This window comes from Sphaeramia orbicularis, chromosome 22, assembly GCF_902148855.1.
Source record: "Sphaeramia orbicularis chromosome 22, fSphaOr1.1, whole genome shotgun sequence".
NCBI classification, from domain to species: domain Eukaryota; kingdom Metazoa; phylum Chordata; class Actinopteri; order Kurtiformes; family Apogonidae; genus Sphaeramia; species Sphaeramia orbicularis.
Window position 1 is genome coordinate 5,659,940 of NC_043978.1, and position 21,956 is coordinate 5,681,895.

Sequence of the window (21,956 nt, forward strand, 5' to 3'; positions counted from 1 at the left end):
TAGTATATTTAAGTATTTCTTTTCATTTGAGTGTAGTAAAACATCTCACACTGTTTCTACCAAGATAAATACAGTGACAGCAGGAAGTTTAGACTAGCTCAAAGACAGTTTCATTTGTCTGATAAACTCCACACATCTGGTGCTTCAGGTCAAGTTAAAACAAACAATCAAATTTGTTATCCAGAGCACCCAGATCAAGGACAAAGGCTCTGTAAAAACATACAGACTTACTCATGGAACTTTGTCCACTGAGAGAACTCCTGAGACTTTCCACAGAGCCTCCTGGCTTCAGCTTGGATTTCTCCAGAGAGTCAGAGTCTGTTTGAGGAGACTGAGGGCAGCTCAATGTGCGGTCTGGGCTTGACTGGAAGGACACACACAACAATGTTTACAGTGTGGTGTGCATATCCATAATGTTTACACTCTACAATACGTCTACCTCAGTGCAATACTAACAACCCATGCACTGTTTTTTCTTAATCTTTCCTTATATATCCTATATTGCCTGTATTTATCCTATATTGCCTGTATATATCTAATATTGCCTGTATATATCCTATATTTCCTGTATATATCTTATATTGCCTGTATATATCCTATATTACCTGTGTATATCCTACATTACCTGTTATATCCTATATTACCTGTATATACTGTATCTTATATTGCCTGTATATATCTTATATTGCCTGTATTTACCCTGTATTGCCAGTATATATCCTATATTACCTGTATATACTGTATCTTATATTGCCTGTATATATCTTATATTGCCAGTATTTATCCTGTATTGCCTGTATATATCCTATATTGCCTGTATATATCTTATATTGCCTGTACATATCCTATATTACCTGTATATACTGTATCTTATATTGCCTGTATATATCTTATATTGCCTGTATTTATCCTGTATTGCCTGTATATATCCTATATTGCCTGTATATATCTTATATTGCCTGTATATATCCTATATTACCTGTATATACTGTATCTTATATTGCCTGTATATATCTTACATTGCCTGTATTTATCCTGTATTGCCTGTATATATCCTGTATTGCCTGTATATATCTATATTGCCTGTATATATCCTATATTGCCTTCCTCCTCAGTTCAATTCAATTCATTCAATTCAATTCAATACACTTACAAAGGCTTTATAAAGCATTTCAATAAAATAGTAATTAATCCTTTCTCAGTCTATATGTTAAACTATTATGAGTTTGTACCATTTGTAAAAGGCAGTGAGTGTAGAGTATAACATACATCGATGTTTATTAACATTTCTGATACCAACCAAGTTTAGGTGCGGCAAAACAACAATAAAACATGAACAAAGAAGTTGAGTGTAACCATCAAACTTGTCACTGTTTCCACAGGTCCCACTGTGATCATAACAATCAGAATTAATACCCAAAAGTACAGTTCCTGTTTATCTAGAGTTATAAAACATTCTTAGCACATGTTAGCAGAATACATTGCTGTTACCAAACTACATCTGCAACACATAAAACACGTTCTTAGCTCTTAATATATACAATCTATGACCACATTCATTTAACATTTTACACATGGCTAGAAAAAAAAGCATTTATCTAGCTAGCTAATTATCAGCAAATAATTTCATGTGGTGAAAATGTAAACTTTTTGAGAATTAAGATTGCAATAGTGGTTAAACATTAATAACTTGTTAGTAACTATCAGAGTAGCTGACAGGTACACTGCTGATGTAGACGAAGAAAGCTCAGCCTAAGTTAATGGAATGTTGGCTCACTATTGGACAGTCAACAGATCACTACTGCCAATGTTTTCTAATGTGTTAAACTGCTTTTTAATCCTTTATGGGCTGTTTACAAGCCAGTAAATACTAAACTAGAAAAGCACTCGGAGAGCGCAGACCTCTGCCAGGCAGCTCAGCCCCCCCCACCCCAAATACCACCAAAATGTAAGCTTTTGTTCCTTGTGCCTGCATCAACATTCCTGAAAATTTCATCCAAATCCGTTCATAACTGTTTGAGTTATCTTGCTAACAGACAAACAAACAGACAAACCCCGATGAAAACATTATCTCCACCGTTACACTTGGCGGAGGTAATAATGATAAACTGCTTATAAATCATTTACAAAGGTACTGTTTTGTAAAGTATTGACCATATTCGTAGCACTGACTTGTGTCTGTATTTGTTGCATACCTGTTCGGAAAGTGAACAGTGGTATCTCTTGGATATGTGTTTTCTCATGTGTTTCTCTCACAGACTGACCTTTTTACCCAGGGAATATTGCGAGAAACGGGTGGAGACTTCACAGCATCCCTCACACCACCTTCTCCATTTTATTCTAATTTTTATAGAAAAAAAAGAAGAGTAGAAACAGATATTAAAATGAAAATACAAATATTTCTATTAAAAAAAAAAACTGAAAAACTATTGAAGTGTGACAGTTACATACAGTGTTGTCTCCATTGGAGATTACTGCCTGTTGGAACGGTTGGTCAGATCAAAACCTCCAAAACTACAGGCTCTCTGTGAGGCCAAAAAGAACCAGAAGGATCATTAACAAAGGTACAGGTGAAACTGCAAACTTTCATTAAGAAAAAACAGCCATCATCTTGTTTTCCAAGTCCAATCCCCACTAGAAAAATGGTTGTAACAATGTGTTCCTTTGACTCTAATGCAGCTGCCTCTCACTGGACACCAGCAAAGATTGCATATAAAAGTAGATGGGACGCCACTGCGCCAATCTAAAGCCAAGAGTTTTTGTTTTAGCTGTTTTCATGTTGGCTGTTTGGAGCCAGAAGTGACCATATACTTGGACAAAAGAATGATGGATGTTTGGTGAGCTAACACTAAAACACTAGTTTACTGACACAGTAAAAAGGTCAACTTCAAACCGCTGCACTAACGAGCCTTGTTAATGAAACTTATCTACAATGAGAGTCAAGCTGCCTGTCAACAAAAAATATGTTTTATCCAATAAACAGAATCACATCTGTCAATCAAAGCCGGTAGAGCCTATACTGCAGGAATCATTGAAGATGGAAAATGAAGTGAATGAGAACAAGAATGACTCCTGGAGAAAAGAATACTGGCTGTATTTTTAGAGCAAAGTTCTATGTCAGACTTTCTGGAGCCAGTACCTAGAGGCTGGAAGCTGATGTTGGAAACCTATGACATTGTCCTGCCACAAGTGAAAAAATTTAAATGTTTACAGTAGTTTAAACCAGGGGTTCCCAAGTGGGGGACGCCGTGGGGGGTTGCAAGATGATTTTCAGCAACCTCTTGATATTATCCCTGAGGGTGGTTATGACTGATTACAATATTGTTGCACCTGTACTTTGAAGGAAGGATATGATATTCTGACTCTCAAGGTGCGTAGGAAGTGCTTTTACTTTGAAATAGGAAAGGTTTCATTATACAGCATTCACAAAGTTTGACAGCAACAAACAGGTAAGGCATTGTTGGGCCGACAGGCTTGCCTATGGTGTCACATTAATAAAAAATAAACAATAAAGGCTAATAAATGTTGTAAACAGATACATTACCCTAATAAACATCACATAACCCCCCCTTGCACGCCTGCACATAAACAGAACACAATGAGTAAAATGTCAAGTACCCCACAATGCAGTGTGGCAAATATGCCACAGTATCATTGGATGACTCCTGTGTACATTTTTTTTTAATGTTTCAGTCACTTTGGGGATAGTTGGGGTTGCCAGTCTCTGGTACCGTTATTTTGGGGGTTGCAAGTTTAAAAGTTTGAGGACCCCTGGTTTAAACAATACATAATTTGAAACACAGAGGGGGCTCATCTGTACTCACCCCATGGTTGCTGAGTGGGCTGAGAACACGGTAGCGGAGTTCTCCATCAGTCACTGAGCGGGCAATTTTAGGTTCCTCCTCATTCCCACCTTCAGTTTCTGAAAATGAGCCACTACCTTCAGCGGATTCCCTCGTCTCCCCCACAGAGCTAGTATCCTGATGGATGAGACCGCTGTCAGCTTTGTTGAAGGCCTTGAAGATCCTCTGGCTGCTGCAGGTGTCCAGGCTGCTGGAGGAGGGGGAGGTGGTGGTTAAGCTGTCAGAGTCTCTGTCATAGGTGAGCTGCTCCTGCAGAGCTGAGGCGAGGCAGTCCACAGGGCAAACAGCCGGATTCCTCTGTACGCCGGAGTACAGCGAGCTGCCGACGTCTCCACAGGGACACCCATCTACAGTCAGAGTCTCTGCATGGGTGACACAGTAAAGTCAGCTTGGCATTATCACTGCCAGTATAGGACAACTGCTTTGGGAATAGAAAAAGAAATAATCTAGTGAAATGTGCATTTTACACAGACAACATAGTTCACTGATGATATAACTGACCACATTTTCATTAAACTTTATATTGTAATATTGGTATTCATTTGTGGTTTTTAAACAGAATCAAAAATGGGTAAGAAGTCACAGTGTTAGATATGGGGATAAAAGGAGTTGTTTTATAAGATTAATTTAATCTTTACAACATGGTAATTAGTATTTTTACTTGCAAGAATTTTCATCAGGAATTACTGGAGTCATTACATGGTCATTACTTAGGTACTGCTGTATTATTATGAATTTATTACCATGTTATTACTATTAGTGCTACTGAAAAAAGAATGAACTTGAATGAAAGAACTTATAAAAATGTGGTGGAAAACAAAACAGTAACATGTTTACATTATAAATGCAGAAAAATATCAGGAGGGGTTCTTCAACACAAATGCATATCTAGTAGACTTTAAAGTAGTACAAACACAGTAAACAGTGTTATTACAGTGTAATACTAAGTCAAACTGACATTTTCTCCCTGCCATGACCCCAGTGCACCATTTCCTCTACATACAGTGTGTGTCACTGTAGCACCAAAACCCACTATGCACAGCGTGTAACATGTACAAAGACAAACAGTGCTTCATTACCGTCTGCTCCGGGCCTCTTCCACTCATCGTGTCTCACCAATTTCTTCCTCGCCTTTCGTGTTGAGTTGACCAGTTTATGGAGTCTTCTGAATGATACAGACTCTTCCTGTTCGTTATCTGACAGGTCATAATGCTAAAAGCAGAAACCAGATTTTATCAACAGCCTTTTATCAAACATGTTGTTAAAACAAATGCATTGTATGCATTACATGATTTAACAGTGTCAGTTTGGCTCATCAGTGTCAAATTATTGTTACTGTTCTGACACACTGAGTCTATGACTTGTAAAAGAATTTTAAGCTTAAGTGTTGCAGATGCAGTTGCAAGGCAAACCACTTTTAGCTTATTATAAATTTGTGGTGAGCAACCACAGTGATGACGGCCACGCAAACATCTGTTACATATTCACTGCAGGCCAGACAAGGCTTTTCTATACGTGACTAACTGAAATGCTAGTGGTTTGGAAATCACCCTGTGACAGGATGGCTAGAACATTTAAAGATTCAGGTTAAGGTTTTATCTAAAGACCAAAATATCACAAAAAAAGGCTAAAAAACAACATAAGGGACTTTTCAATTAACACAGTAAGAGTGGAAGGAGGAGGGCAGATGTGCAGCCATCTCGTACATACACTGACAGAAAAAGAAAGTGACAAGAGACACACACACAGGGCAAAGAGACACAGTCCGTCCATCCAGACAAATCTTTGCCCTGAACCTGAGCCCCCTAATCACCCCACCTATGCACAAAAGAGCTGTGGCCTGCATAACAGGACCCTGTGCTGAATCCACACGCTCACTGCAGCACAATAGGGGTTTAGCGCTTTGACAGCGATGAATAGAAGTCAGCGCGGTGCACTGCAGTTGGGAGAGAGCCCTGAGCTGCAGGGCTTTAGTGAGGCCTCAGTTCATCACAGGGACAGGGGACAGAAGAGAAAGACAGGGGCACCGTCAACAGCTCAACATCCCTTGGTATTGGAAGAGCAGAGGCACTAATGTACTGCACATCATACAGTATCAAGAAGTGACTCAGCATTAAAGGGAAAAATAAGTAGCTGTCAGACTTACGTTGCAGTTGAACGGCTCTGTTGTAGTAGTACTGTAGGGATCGATCCATTCTGTGGGCGCATGTCTGCATGTCTGTCTGTTCTGAATTTCAAACTCTTTGAGCTACAAGGAATAAAAAGAGATTTTCTTGTTAACACATGATAAAGAACTGAATGGATTATTTATGAAGATGTTTTCAGCATGTAGTTTAGATTGATCAATAGTGAAATTCTAAAGGCTGATATAATAACAACTGTTTGGAGTAGGAAACAGCCAATAGCCACATAATTAGCCAATAACATTTCATCATCCCTCTAAATTTGATGCTGAGAATGCATTGTGCATGTCTGAAATTAGCTTATCTTCTTTACTCCACTACAAACCAGATAACTGTTGAACTGAACATGTAAGTCAAGTAAGAAATACCAAATTAAGTAAATCTGAAATACTAAATCAATATGTAAACAAATAATTATATCAATAAATATGAAGCTGAACACACAAATCAACATAAAAAAGGAGGTGAGAGTATACAGTATATATATATATATATATATATATATATATATATATTTTTTTTTTTTTTAATCTTTTTCCCCATTACTTTCCCACAATGTCAGCACTTCCTACAATTAACAACTAGTCACAATTGGCATCAACTTCAGCTGACACTAAGAGTTTGTAACACATTGTATTGATGCTGATAAATTGGCCAAATCAATTGATTGGTTTATCTCTAGTATGAAACACTGAAATTTAAAACTTGAAATGGTAAATACTGAAAATAAAACACTACACTTTAATTCAACTGCTCAAACACTGTTAACTCTGTCAGGCAAACAAACACTTAGCTAAATTAAACACTTCCAGCTTCTTTTCCATTTAGATTTGCTTTGTAGATGATATAAATATTCTACTGTGCTTTTGGTGAAACTGCATCATTTCTCATCTGTGATTTTTAAAAAGGATCACTGAGTACATTTACAATCAGACTAATATTCCACAATGCATTATGATTTTTTTTTTCCAAATGGAGCATTTAGGTTTTAGGAGGACATGGACATGTAAACAGAACTGTAGTGTGTGTGTGTGTGTGTGTGTGTGTGTGTGTGTGTGTGTCTCATTTGCTGTAGTTCACTACATATTACTATATTTGCCACCTGTTTACAGTCAGAGACAAAGATTCTCTAATGGAGTTCAATACTCTACAGAAGTAGAGAAACACACAGGGTATCGGTGTATTTTATTTTATTTTACCGTAATTTTTTTACTTAAGGATTTGAGCAAATGTTGTGAAAATGACCTTTCAAAAAGGTATTTGGAGGAAAGAAAGCAGGAGGATGTGTTCATACATGTCTGCCACCATCTGAAACACTTTTAATTGAGGTATGCATGAGTGCATGTAAACAGCAATATCAGCAGAGTTAAGTTAAGCCCTGAAAGTTTTGCTCCACATTAATGTCTGAGTCAGCTTTTACATATGTGCACTGCATCATACCCGTGCCAGGGCTTCCTCTATAGAAATCATGTTCTCCTTCACCATCATCATCAGCTGGATGCGCTCTTCATCACTCATAGTGATGTCACTGGCCACAAACCAACATCGTCACCTGTCATACACAAGTCAGAAATGTCAAATGACAGACTAAACATAATTGACCACACTCAAAATATTTGTTGTAACAATGATAAATAATCCTTACATACATTTATCTTTTTTTGTGTGTTTAACTTGACATACCTTTTGAAATCGGATGTATGGCTCCTTTCTGTGACTTACGGAAACTCTGCCAAAAAGACTTGGTCTTTCTCTTTCCATCCATTTTTCCTATGTAGAATCAAGATTTAGGTTTGTTTAGTGCAAAGAGGAAAAAATACAACATCCTCACAACATAAAACAAATGTGAAACAATACTGACACTACAGTTTAAGGTTGGTAAAGTTAGAAAAGTTCAAAACTTGGATTACCCCCACACCTGTTATTGGTACAAATATTCTTAAAGAAAAAAGAAAAAAGAAAAAAAAAAGAGAGAAACGTTTCCATAGAATTACTGAGTTAAGGTTAAACGTTAACACAATAGAACACATTTGTACAGAGACTGGGACAAAACTAAATCTTACCTCCAGATCCATCATCAGAGCTGGATTTGTGCACAGGAAACCTAGGAAAAAATACAAAAAAATATGTGTGTGTATGTTTATATATATAAAAACACAACTGGAAACAAAGAAATGAATAAAAGAGTACCTGTTTTCCACACTTTTCTTCATCTTCCCTGCTATCCCACCATTTCCCTTAACATGTCTTTGTACCCCCTCCAACTTGCGTCAGATAAAACTAAATAAATCAGATATTAAACTACAAAAGTGCACTGTTCGTCATAACAGTAGTGCCACAGTAAGCACAAATCGAAATAGTCAAAACAGACGAAAAAGCCTGGCTGCTGTTGGCTGATGAACAGAGGTCAGTGCACTCCGGCCGTCACAGTCACAAAAGAGCCTTTTTCACGTCCAGCTGGGCTTTTGCAGCAGTGGCAGTGTTAATGCGGTGGCCTCTGCATTCTCTGCACACTTTTACCCTCCCTTTTTCTGCCCCTCTCTCTCTCTGTGCTGTTTATTGTTGAGCCTCTCTCTCTCTCTCTCTCTCTCTCTCTCTCTCTCTCTCTCTCTCTCGCTCTCTCTCTCTCTCTCTCTCTCTCTCTCTCTCTCTCTCTCTTCTCTCTCTCTCTCTCTCTCTCTCTCTCTCTCTCCTCTCCTCTCTCTCTCTCTCTCTCTCTCTCTCTCTCTCAGTGTACACCACTAAAGTTATGAGTATTCAGAGTTACTAAATGAGTATTTCCCTTCTATATTTAACTTCCATTTACCACAGTAGATAAACTGACACAAAAGGTGTCATCCACTTCACAATGAAAAAACAAAGTTTAAAAGGAAAAAACAAAAACAAAAAACACAACCACCACTCATTAACTTTCTCCACCTCACAATTTATGTACTTGTACCTCTAGTTGGTAGCTAAAAACTCCTGTATTTCTTACTGTTAAATGTGTGTTGAACATACATTACAACAGGTAAATGGTTGGACAAAACCTCATCACACACTTGTTGTGAACTGCTGCTTTAAAGTCTACAAATGGTCGTCACCATCTTGTTTTTCTGGAAGCCAGTGCCTGAAGTTAGAAAAAAGGCAAAATGGTGGAGCTGGGAAGGGTGAAGGGTAAAATTAAGTGATAACCTTAAAGGCAGAAAAGTGAAGCTAATGCTCAGGTGTCAAGATGCGCATGTCCACTTAAAGATGATTCTAAAAACAAGTTAATCCCCATAGACTTCATGTTAAAATGTCAATCTTACAGCAGAAAAAGAACATGTTTGCAGTCTGGTACATGTTACCAAAAAAAAAAAAAACCTTTTGGTCTTTGTAGTTACTTTCACTGTTCTTTACAACAACTCAGCATGAATTTTTAGGTAACTCACCGATAACTATACAATACTTCTGTGAAGTTATACTAATAAGACCATCGGAGGGTTCTATCATTAGCCCCTTTTCCACCACAGGAACTTTTGTCATTACCCAGGATTTTAAAAACCTCTGCACATTTCCACCAAAATGACCTGGGTAAAAAACTTTCCCTTGACCCCCAACTTTTCATGAAAAATATACCTAGTAGAGAATTAGGACTTTTCAGATTCCCTGAAATACTTAAGGGGCGGGGCTATGTGCTGTAAAATGCTGATTGGTGGAACACATTTGGATTGTTCTACACTCATATTTACCCACAATGTTTAGGCCAGTCTGCAGCTGCAAACTTGTTTATTTCATTTCTACAAGCTTCACTTTGAGTTTTGATGATTTGGAAAATGGAGGAAAAGAAGAGAAGCTATGAGAAGTGGACAGATGAAGAGGTCCACTTATTCAGTGACTCACTCCTACACTTGCATAGCAAAAATCTGTCTGTCAATCCAAATACACTCAAAAGAGCCTGGACCTCACTGAATGTATTCAATGAATATGCTCAAAAGACATTCAGCAGGGCTTCAAGTCAGCAACTTCAAATGTGCCTGATATGAATACCTTTTCCGAAACTTTGAGGTGCGATGGAAACACAAACTACACAGGAAGGAGGATTACCAGGAATTCTTTTACCCGGAAAATAAATTCCTGGAAATAAAACTTCTTGTAAATGTTGGTGGAAAAGGGGCTCTAAAGTTTACCAGTACTCTTATAACACTATCGGTTGGGAATTAACTCGCTGCATTTGAAACATTCACAAAAATTTGTGTTGGATAATATCCATCAGGTAGTGATAATCATTGTGTTCATACATTATGTGTAGTTGGCATTGCTGTTTAGGCTCCTAAACATCTGTGCACAAACCAATGGGTGATGTCACAGACATACAGTTTACCTACTGTTCACACCTATTTTACTAGTGGAAACACGGGGCATTTGAGTGCCCCCTAGTGGGACAAGTACATAAAGGACTGAGCACTGACAAAGCTCATGTGCACAGACCAAAGATAACCTCATAGAGCAGGGGTGGGCAATCCTGGTCCTCGAGGGCTGGTATCCTGTATGTTTTAGATGTATCCCTCTTCCAACACACCTGGTTCACATGATAAGCCTATCATCAAGCTCTGCAGAGGCCTGATAATGACCTTCAGGTGTGCTAGAAGAGGGAAACATCTGAAAACATACAGGATACTGGCCCTCAAGGACCAGGATTACCCACCCCTGCCACAGAGGCTTCATCTACTATTTATAGAGTCTCTGTGTTAAAGTCATCAAGATAATCCCTTACTGACTGTAAACACTACAATGTTAATACAACAGTCATTTTAGCTGCTTGACAAATGTTGACATGTTCAGTTGTGAATATTTTCAAGAATGTCAACACTGGTATTGTATAAACACACTAATTAAAACTACCTGAGCCAATTAGCAGGCTAGCTGATAGGCCCAACAATCTAATATTTATGACTTCAAACATTAACATATCAAAGCACAAGTTACGTTGACAAACAACTATTGTAATTTGCAACCTGTAAACTTTGTGACATAATCCTCTGCTAATCTTGTTTAACCTTCTAACCCTCAAGACCCAAACAGCCACTGGAGACCTAAACCATCTAATGATCTAAACTGTTTAATAATTTACCTCTTGATCCACTAATCTCATCAATACATGTAAATAACTGAGGTCAAATACTGTTTGTCATCTTTTTTCATGGTCATCAGATATGACCCATTTGGATGTTCAGAGGCTCCGCAGTGAAAGTGGAACTACTGTCATCTTCAGCAAACACTTATTCACCAGTAAAACCCGTGGAGTTGGATCAATGACAGTGGATGGAGCGGATGTTCAGTTGATGGTATATTTAACTGAAAAAAGCTACTTATTCTTCAGTTTTCTCTGTTTTGATATAATAACCTTTGAATTTGCTCTGAGTTTAATGAACATCTACATGATCTGTGAATTAAATATAGGAAAATACAAGATTTACACTGAAAATGAAAAAGGACAATATTATAACCAATGGTGATAAATCACTTGAGAAAAGTATAATAGAGAGAAAAAATCATTTGGGAACTGCCACAAAGTAGCACTGAGTTATTATGGGTTAAACACAACATAAAAAACAGGAGGTACCAGTCAATCAAAGCCCACCTGGCAGCATTCATGGATTATTCACAGTGGCCACACACTTTATTTCATTTTGTGTTTGTTTGAGTATCAATATAGTTTAAACAGATGAGTTACATAACAATTTCAGTTTTGACAATTCTACTTGGCTTTGGGTAACTAAGTCTTTTTGTGTTCTGCTTCTGAAATAAACAGGATATTATTAATATTGATGGTAATATCCTGAAACATTTTGGTGTTGCTCAGTCTTCAAGACTGAATAAAGGTTAAATCACATCCATATGTGACTTTATAATTAGTCATCAAACAGTGTTTTAAGCTTGTCAACTAGAAAATATGTCCTATCTTCAAAATCCTTCACAGGAAACAAAAGAGGGAGGGAAGGAATTTTTTAGGCTACAAGGAAACGGTTAACAAACATGACAGCAGGAAAGAGACGAAATGTAGGGCAACAGAGAGGTCATACATGGAGTAGTCAGAAGTCAACCTCCACATGTTACATGACTAAAAACACGTCATTATCACCCTGCTTGTATGCCCACAGTGCCATGCATTATTACCAATACATCCAAAGTCATGTTTCATATTATCTATTATAAAACATTTAGGTTAGTACAACAGCCCCCTAACTGTTCCCCCAGGATGCTTTACAGAAAGTTAGAGGTATGTTCTGATACACAGATTAAGATGAAAACAACAACAAAAGAAATGTCAAAATAAGCTTTACCTTTCTCTCTGTCTCTGGGGTGGATGTGTTACTGCTGAGGCCAAGTGATTCCTTATGCGAAACATGAAAAAGAAATGAATATGTAATGTGAATATGTACAGACTACAGTGTGGCTAAAGACTAATTAATGAGAAATGTCAGCTATTCATTTGGTAGCAAATAGAGTTGCGCAATTAATAAATCATAGTGTTGGTCAATGCAGTTCTATGGTCACAACAGGCTGCAATTTTAAAGGTACAGTGTGGGTGTCTGACACGTCAATGACTTAATAGTAGTTAAAGTATTTGGCATTTTTTATTCATAAATTTGTATGTTTGTATGTACACTTAAAAAAATAAAAAATAAAAATAAATCAGTAAATAGTGCATTTTCTATGATAAACAAGAATCAAAATTTGAGGCACTGTGTACTAAATATATGTAAATCAAAACCAAAAATAAAAAAATATTAAATTATAACTGATGTGTGTGATCTGTACACTGAAAACACACATTTGAAATAATGATGCATTCACCACTTTGTAGAAGACTAAATGGCCCCTGAGATGTGAGGAACGTGAGGAATGGAAAACACACGACATGAAATATTTCTATAACATCCCAATTTTTTCTGATTTGGGGATGGAGGTATAATTGCAGTTACAATCTTACACTTGTCACCAAAATGTGCAGCTGAGGCGGACGCATCCCCGTAATCTACCATAACAGTAACAGTGGAAACAAAATAACACTCAAGGACAGTTTCAAGCTGTCTGTGTCAAGTCAGCAACATGTTACTGTGGTGTGGTCAACAGAATCATGACAAAGTAATTCCTCCCCCTTTTATCAGTGTGTCTGCTGACGCACAGAGGAGGAAGCGTCCGCTCCTGGGGTCTGACGTACTCAGAGCTGGACACTCACCTGGATCTGGGAGCGAAGCTGCAATGATGTGGCCCGTGAGTCAACCTTTCCCTGAAACACACAAGTAGAGGAAGTGAGAGGAGTTAATTACAATGTCATCACTAAACAGAAATAGAAATAATATTTAGCTGAAGGGACTGGCCAGCCATATTATGGAATAACACACTTTAAGGGTTACGTGGCTGTACTTCAGGGATAGAACAGTGTTGGAAGAAGTACTGAAATCCTTTACTCAAGTAAAAATACCACATTGTTAAATACTTAAAAAACTAAACAAGTAAAATTCTGCATTCAACCTTAGAAAAGTAACCTTATTTAAACAATATCTACAAAAGTAATTAAAGTATGAAAATCAAAGTCGTCGTGTGGTAAACTGGCCCCCTCAGTGTTTTAGTATTGTTTGATTATTATTGGATTAAATTCTTTGCTTATTTCAGTTACATTATGAACTCTTGACAATTTATTCCACGTTAAATCACATAATCGTTCAGTTTATCACAAATGTTTATGGACAGGGAGAGGAGGAAAAATCCTTTCAAAAGGATTGAAAGGTGTCAGACAAATAGAGTGGGGTAAGGCCACATCCACATTAATACTGTTTTTCCACTGACACCATCAACTCAACTTGATTCAACTAGGCTCAGTTTTTGCACCAGTGACTTGCATTCCCATTGGAGGTATAGTTTACCCTTAGCACAGCTGGTCATCATTGTGACATGGGGGTGAACTACTGTTGTCAATGCAGCTGCAACTGTTGCTTTTCCATTGACCCTCAAATTGTGCGAATATAACTTGCGCATAAAAATTTACCTATTGGAAAAACGACAATTTCCCCAAAACTCTCAGTTTTTGATGAAAAGTTTTTGCACTGACAAGAGTTGGATTTTCAGCTGTAGCGCAAATGGTATATCATGCAAAACTGCAAAGGAAAGACTTTTTTCTGCAACTAGAGTCATGTGAATGAAAAAAAAGGATGTTGACGAACATTACAACAAGTGAAGAACAAGAGTTTTAAAAGAAACACAGCACGGTATGTGTGGACACATCAGGAAACCCAATCATTTTTTAATTTAGTACGGGATAGAGGGGTAAAATATAATAATAATGAATATATCTGTAAATCAACATGATATTTATGTTCGTCGTCATGTTTATGGAAGGACTTCTCATGTCATCTTGTGATAATAAATAAACAAATCATCATATTTGTGATTTAATAGAAAAACTGACATTATGCACTTCTGTTTTTTCGACATTTAGTAAATATCGGTAAAGTTTTGCGCATATGTCCAATGGAAAAGTGATTTATGAGTGAGGGAACGGTGAAAGAGACTAAACTAAAAATGTAAGGTAGAATGTCAGGAATAACGCATTATGGTACGAGTTTTTAAGGTGAGAATGTAGTCACATCTGTAGTATCAAGACTGGGCGGACTTGAAAATTTCCTTTTGACATGAATATACACATACTGACACAGTGATGATTCTGGATTAACCAAATTAAGGTAAAAACAGTATGTGACGGTAACCACTGGTCCCAGCTCTGAGGCAGTGGAAAGGCAAAATGATATGTTAAGGCTAGTCAAGCAAACACTGTCAGTGGAAAAGTGACATTGTGTATTTTCAGTTTAAAACACTTTCAAAACCTTTATCACACTAAGGTTTTAGCAAAGTTTCAGAATTAAACTGTGAACATTAGAACACACCTGAAACATGACCAGACGGTGCTGATACTGTCTCTGGACAGGAAAACTGTCACAGCTGCTAAAATAACATGTCACCTGCTGTCACTATAGTCAATAGTATAATGAATAACAGAATTTAACTGCACAACAGCTGAAAACAGGGACAAGAAGGGCCGTCAAATGGTGAAAGAGACAAAACAAATAAGAGATGGACACTACACAGTGACTGATAAAACCCCATCAGGCAGTGGAAATGTGTGCAGATACAGCTGTAGGGCGGCTATGGCTCACGAGGTAGAACAGGTCATCCAATAACCAGAGGGTGGGCAGTTCAAATTCTGCTCCATCCCAGTCATCTGCTGTTGTTCCTTGGGCAAGACACTTCACCCACCGTGTATGAATGTGAATGAATGTTTGGTGGCGGTCGAGAGAATGTTGGCGTGTATTGGCAGCCAAGTTTCCATCAGCCCAGGACAGCTGTGGATACAGATGTGGTTCACCACCACCAGTATGTGGCTGTGGAGGGAATGAATAATGGATTCAATGTGAAGTGCTTTGAGTGCTTAGAAAGACGCTGTAGAAATCCAACCCATTATCATTATTACTATTATAGGTATATTATAAAAGCCAAGTGGCCTCTGTGTGCATGCATGTGTGTGTGTCCAGGGATTCACACAAAATCCGGAAAGAGCTAACTCTGGCACTTTGGCATACATATGTATTTTTGGTCAATGAACAGACTAGTGGAAATGGCAAGTTGATAGGACCAATATTTTGGGAGATATTAGTAATTTTGGAATACAATAGCCTCACATTGCTATGGCCAGAACGCTTTGACAGTGACTGCTGGACAAATGCGGTACAGCATGCACAAATAAAGAACAGAATAAAAATTACCACATCTAGAACCTGTGGAATCCCATGGGTCAATGCACTAGTATGCATTATAAACTAAAACAGCAGTGATTCCCAAAGTCTCCATTTTAGAGAGGTTAAAATAATTAAAGATACCTTTCAATTTTCGCCAGGGGTGGAATGCTACTAAATACTTTTACTTGGGTACTGTACTTAAGCACACATTATAGGTACTTTGGCCTTCCTTGAGTATTTCCATTTTATGCTGCTTTATACCTCTACTCCTCTACATCTCATAGGCATGTATTGTGCATTTTACTCCATTAAATTTTTCTGACAGCTTCAACTCCCATTCACCCCTTTCCTATCCAGTGAAAACCACCCGACATTTGAAGTGTGAGAAAACTCAACTTCTGATGTATTATGATATATAAATATAGTTTTCATTTTTTTCCATGTTTAAACAGATCTGGGGTCTCCAAAAGTAACGCTAAATTGTCAAAGCTTTTGTTTGAGGTTATATCCACACTAATATGTTTTTGTTTTGCATGACTTTTGCTACATTTACACATAGTATTTTAAGTACTAAAAAATAAAAAGAATGAGAGCAAGCAAAAACAAACATAAGTAAAAGATAGTATGTTAAACTGGCAGGTGTTTCCAAATGAATACAGAACTAATCAGTCTGCTTACCAACTCTGTATCTTGTACTACTTTGCGTTTGCGGAGCTCCTCCATCCTTTCACACACATCACTGAGGGAGGTGCCGTAATAGTGTGAGTACTCCTGAGCCAGGTCGTCAAGGTTCCCCACCGAGCCATCCTGAAAGAGATAAAGAGGCATTCAATCACATGTTACCACAAACCCAGAAAAGGAAAAACCCCACCCCGCTGAGGTTGACCAAGATACCAAGCGGTAGGCAAACACTGTAAACACTGACCGCTGTCATAATAAGCCATTGTTTAAAGGTTTAGTTTGGTCATCAAAAACATACAACTTGTCAGGAAACAATAAGATAAAGGATCAGGACGTGAAAGCAAAAGAGATACGTTTCCAGCTGTGATAGTGTTTCAGCCAGCCTGTTGTCTTCCTGCCCAGTGACCCCTTTCACCCTCTCAACCTCTAAGACAAGGCCCACTGACCTAAGGAAACACCGTGTGACGCACCTCGAGGTCTCTTACAGTCACCAGGAGCTGACTTGAGAGGCCACTGCTCAGTCTGCCATAAATCTCAAGTGCTTCAGTCACATGAGCCTTTGTCCTGACTCACTGCAAATTCTCCTTAATGTGATGCCTTTTCTGTTTCCTACAATTGTGTTGCTTAAATTATGTGGCATTTTGAATACAGCAAATAAATACATCATCACGTTCCCGTGTCATACAGACATTTTTTTCTGCTGAGTTTCAACCTAGATTCCTTTGTGACCAAAATCAACATGTGGAGCTGATTTCCTGTAGAAGGCCAATGGCCATCCAAATATATTCTACTGACTATCAGAGACAAAAAGACACACTTCTAATTTTCTCCAGAATGTCACAGGAAAGTCACCATTTTGGAAAAAATTATTTTTGAAGAAATTGTTCAATATTATACTAAGTTACACTGCTCTGTTACGTTACATTACTGTATGTTAGACTGCATTACACTGCGTCACAATATGGTAAATAATGTTAAATTACAGCCTGCTGTATAACATTAAATTTCATTAAATTACCCTGTATCCAGGTGTGGTGGTTGATGTACTTATCTGCAAAGACCAAGTCTGCATTTTCTATTTTCCTCATGTTTCGCTGTGTTCAGGATTTTTCTCGGGTCTACGGACTTTTGCCTGTGTGTTGTACCTAGCCAGCTACCTAGTTAGCAGCATTGTGCGGTGTGTACATACAGAGCAATGTAAAAATGAAGCTGCGCTCCTCACTCACATAGCCACTGCATTCATTACTGGATCACACTTCATCGTACATGTGTAGAACTGTTCTGTGAACACGAGTTAACAGGAGAGTAGCAGTTTTCCTGGTTTAAAAACAAACACTATAACCTGTAGCTCAGATCTGTGTAATCTATTACAGCAAGTTGGGCTGGTTGAGAAATGCAAACATAGTGCTTTTATTGGCAAAATTGCAGCTCCCCATTCATTTGTATGTGTTACCTGTAAGGAAACATGACTGAAGTGACCAATGTGGTATCTGCATATATACTAGGGGTGTAATGGAACAGAAACATTTCGGTTTGGTACATTTTTGGCACAGGGGTCTTCGGTTCACTGTGTTTTCAGTACAGGGGTCTTTGGTTCGGTACATTTCGGTACATGGGTCTCGATACGTTTTTGATATGTTTTCGGTACAATGAAGGAGACCAGTGAAGGTGGAGGGGGGTATGGGGGGGTGCGCTCCGTAACTACATTTCTACAAAATATTGTTCAGTCATTTGTGCACTAACAGGCATCCCACGTTACATATTTTTGTATTTTTGAATGTTCAGTTTTCTTTATGGTAAACCCTGTAATTTACTGAGTGTTTTTGAATGCCTTACAGTATTCCCTGAGGTGCAGTGAATGTGACCTGACCTCACAGTAACACCGCAGCAGAGGTATGGTGAAGGAGAAGAGGAACAGGTTCACTGGATTTTACCAACTTGAGTTAAAAAAAACAAACTTTTTGCTATGAAGGAAACACACCTCTTTTGGGCCACAAAGCTGCAACAAACCGAAAACAAAAAACCCAAAGTGAAACAACATGTTTCGAACACCCGCCCCGGCTTCTGTGCCTCTGTTATACTCTCTGTTGTCATGTTTTGGTTTTTTTGCAGTGGTGCTGCAGAATGTATGTAGAGGAAACCCTGCACATGGGTTCTGCTTGTGTCCACCCTGCTTCCACAGTGTTTGCGTTCTTCACATAGGCTACATGTATTTGTTCGGTACACCTCTGTATTGTATCAAAGGCCTCAAACCGAACAGTTCGGTACAAACGAGTGCACCGTTACACCCCTACAATATACCATATAAATATGTTCCTCATTTCAGTACTTTTAGAGGAACTGTAGTTCTGTCTGAGAGACAACACTCTGGAACGGTACACCCAGACATATCTCTGCCAATCTCTTACAGCAAGAGAGAGGAGAAGACAAAGGAGAAAATTACTGTGGCCTATTGTTTACAATAAACTGTATGTTGCGTTACACTGCATTCCATTGTTATGTTAGGTTACAATAAAGTACAGTGTTACAATGCATTAAATTGCATTAAATTATGTGGGATGGCTTTTAGTTGCTATTTGACTAAAAATGATGCAGTTTGGAATTGGTTTGAATCAATACTATCACAAAAAAGGGAAAAACCTCAAAAACAAACAAAAAGTCTGGTCACCAAGAAGCAAATAAATTCAGATTCCAGCTGTATTTCATGCTGAAGCAGCTATGATTTATCTGTTGAATAAACAAAACATTTTCATACATTTTGTGACATTGGTATCTGATGGCTAGGTTTTACCAACACCCCTTTTCTCCTCTTTTTTCTTCCTTTTTACACTGATGACTGTTGTCATACAAACCATATACTATGTGTATATAAGTAGGCACCAAAGACTAATAAAAAGGAGTAAAAAAGTAAAACAAGTAAATAAATGCTGGTTTCTGAGGTCATGTCAGTTGAGACTAGACAATAACCATCCTTAGTAAAAGAACTTACAAAACATTCAAAAATGTGAAGTAGGACACTACAGATACATTACAGACAGACATAAGTGGTGTCTGATCTTTAGTTATATCCTTCTGTATGTCTATAAACTGTTTCACACATTGTTATTATTGTGCCTCGCTCATGCCATACCCTGAAGGCAAGCAAATGTGTCTGCTGAAAACAGTCCTCTGCAGTCAAAGTAATACTGTGGGCTCACTTGTCTCATGGCATGATCGACTCTGACTGGCTCAACTGTCCAGAAAAGAGAGCCATTCATTTAGTAAATGACATGCCTCTGGGTCCGAAGTGGCCTGAAAATCTGGCTGCTTTTCATAAGTCATAAAAGAGACGAGGGCAAGGCCAACTGAGATGCTTTTGCGCTGTGCCTGGCTGCAGTCGCTCTTCTGCCTCCAACTGCCACTGATCCACATAAACAGCCTTTTGTGGCATGACCACATGGTACTGCATTGCCCCTGGTGCTTATTAAACATGATGTGTGTATATATCCCTATGCAAATGTAAACACAGCTTAAAGCCTTGTGGAAAACAAATTGACCAAACATTTCAGCAAATTAACAATAAAATTTCCCCTTTCATTCAGAAAATGCAAAGAAAATATGAATTATATACTAGTGTGCGCCTTTTATTTCACTCTGTCTCCAAATGAATGGTGTCTCACTGCAGCATGAGACATCAACCACAGACGCTTGAAAAGAAGAGTGTGGTGTCACATTTCTCAGGCGCTCAGCATCTCATAGGCAGACAAAAGATCCACATGCCCCCAGGGCCCAGAATGTCTAATGAGTTTTACATTTTCTCTGTTTTGTCTCACCTATTTCAACTATATCTGGGTCACACAGTATCAAATCATGTAGTCACATAGTTTGGTTTTTGCCTCAGATCAATATGCCCCATCATCACCGTAACAAGACTAGAGAGTTCTGATAAAGCATTCAACAGAACGTTACGTCACTGACAATGCTGATAATCGATGTTCAGAGTGAATACATGTTAAGTGAAGTTTGTCCAGAGCTGTGTTGAGAGGATGCTACATGTGGGTGGATACTTCATTCAGAAAGCAGTAAGTATGGTTGAACTTAAAGTATCATTTAGTTTTCAGTCAGTCTAAAAAAACAGAAACAAATGTCACACCAGATGTCATTTTAAAAACATTACAGTTCCATGAAGGGGATATTTATACTCCTCTTAAAATACTGAGTGATCTTTCAAAAATCAGTGAGAACAATTACAGATGTGTTTGGCATTTTAGTTCAAAATTAATTAAATGCACAAAAATGCAAAACCCCAAAAACTAAAACACTTACAAAGTTCCTTTAACAACTTTAAAAACTGTGTGAATAAGTAAAATTTATCCCAACTAATCTACAGACAACTGCAATCTACAGTATAGGCAAAGGACTGCATTCCAGCACAAGCATAAAAATACACTCACCACAAACAGGCATCTGGCTGCCAACAGTCACCACCCAGCACTAGTTGCTCCTCAGTTCCACCACGCTGCTGCTGCTGCTCGAAGCAAAAAGCACCGTTTTGAAACTGAACTCAAACTTAGTGAGTGGAGGAGGATAACATCCTGGAAGTGAAGTGAAGGGGAGGGGTCCGGCACTCATAAATCAGACAGAGATTGAGAGAGAAAGAGAGAGGGGAGTCTAGGGGGGAGAGAGCTGCAACCACATATGACGCTGGAGCCTTTGGGTGGGGCGCGATACTGTCTCCAGCTGCAGCCCACAGGGACCAGCTGACTCACATGTTCAAATAAACCAGTACCTCTGCTCTGCCTTAGCATGTGTGAGAGAGGCTCTGGTGTTTATGTCTGCATTAAAGCTGGACTAATGTGTCAGACTAATGTTGACTGTATGAAAATAAAAAGTGATGAATGTTTGTCAGTTTATGTCTCCCTCTGCTGATAACCACAAACATACTGCATACTGAATAAAGTATGGAAAAATGGCATTTCTGTTTTTTTTTTTGACAGTTATTCATTTAAATGGAGCGTTTCTATAAAATGTTAAGTGAACTTCTGAAATGTAAAAAAAAAAAGACTGTTTTGAAGCAAATAAACTACAGGTGTCAAAAGCCCTTATATTATCTATTCTACCAAAAGTACAGATACTCATGGAGAAGTACAAGGAGACAGTAAAAGTGAAATGTACAGGCTCTAAAATGTGCTAACAGTATAAAGAGTTTTTGTCTGAGTAAATCTTTAAAATGATGACATGCTTCATCTTAATAATAATAATGGATTAGATTTCTATAGCGCTTTTCAAGGCACCCAAAGTACTTTATGTTATTGATCCATTATTCATTCACTCTCACATTCACACTCCGGTGGTGGTAAACTACATTTATATCCACAGCTGCCCTGGGCAGGCTGACAGAAGCGTAGCTGCCAATTTGCACCAAACAGTCCCTCCGACCACCAGCAAACATTCACACACATTCATACACCAGTTTGAGTGACACTGGA

The 21,956-nt window shown here is 38.3% G+C and overlaps 1 pseudogene; it reads right to left on the reverse strand.

Annotated features, from left to right (window-relative positions):
* The window catches only part of LOC115413889 (SAM and SH3 domain-containing protein 1-like), a 171,012-nt pseudogene that overhangs the window by 6,264 nt on the left and 142,792 nt on the right, over positions 1–21,956 (reverse strand).